The following is a 1,099-nucleotide window of genomic DNA, read 5'->3' as shown; positions in this document are numbered from 1 at the left end:
GTAAGCAAGCAATGATGGGGCTTCTTTCAGATCCTGGGAAAGTCCTTTTGGTTTGTGTGTGTGCTTTTAATGTTCAATACATGTAAAGATAGTTTTCAACACTGATTTTTGTAAGACTTTGTGTTCCAAATTTTTTTCTCCCTCCTCCCCAAGATAGCAAGCAATGCAATATAAGCTAAATATGTGCAATCCTTTTAAACACATTTCCATACGTTCCAAACACAGTTCCATAAACACTTTGCTGGGAAAGTTCTTTTGACAGCTAAGTGAAGGATGGATTGGAAATAAGGGAGAAGCTAGAAAGGCTGAACATAAGGAAGACAACTGAGAGGCTATGGCAAGAATCCAGGTAAATGGATAATAAGGTCTTAAAATAGGATGGTGACCAGGAAAGTAGAAAAAGGCAGAGGCAAAAGACATTGTAAATAAAGAATCTGCAAGATTTGGGAAACTATTTGATATGGGAATTAAAGGATTTCAAACCAAGGTATATGGTGATACCTGCTACAGAAATGGGGAACTTGGGAGAAGGGGCAGGTTGGAGAGTATGATGATGAGTTCTGTCTTGAATATGTTGAATTTGAGGTGCCATCAGGTGAAGGTATCAGGCAGACAATCAGTGAAAGCAGAACCAACACTTAGAAGAGAAATTAGGATGGGAGATATAAATTCAGGGGTCATCTGCATAGTGTTGAAAATTGAAGCTGTGGAAGTTATGGAGCTCACCAGGGGAGTATCAGGAGAAAAGAGAAAAGGTCCCAGGATGAATGTTTGAGAATAACCCATACTTAGGGAGTGAAAGGTTTTGATGGTGAACCAGGTGAGAAATGGTAGGACAGAGGAGAATTAGGAAAAAAAAAATATCATGTGAAAGGTATATATTAATATCAAAAGTGTAGAAGTCAAAGAAGTGGAGGATGAGAAAAAGCCATTGGATTTAGAAGTTAAGCTCATCCATGGCCTTGGAGAGCAGCAGCCAGACTTGCAAGGTTGAAGTGAGGAAGTAGAAGTTGAGAGTGTAGCCAACTTTCAAAGGAATACTAGAAATATAGAGAAATGCCCTAAGGGATAGAAAGGTCAAGTAAAGGTGTTCTACCTT

Source organism: Sminthopsis crassicaudata, chromosome 3 (assembly GCF_048593235.1).
Source record: "Sminthopsis crassicaudata isolate SCR6 chromosome 3, ASM4859323v1, whole genome shotgun sequence".
In the NCBI taxonomy this organism is placed as follows: Eukaryota; Metazoa; Chordata; class Mammalia; order Dasyuromorphia; family Dasyuridae; genus Sminthopsis; species Sminthopsis crassicaudata.
This window is presented reverse-complemented; position numbering follows the sequence as displayed.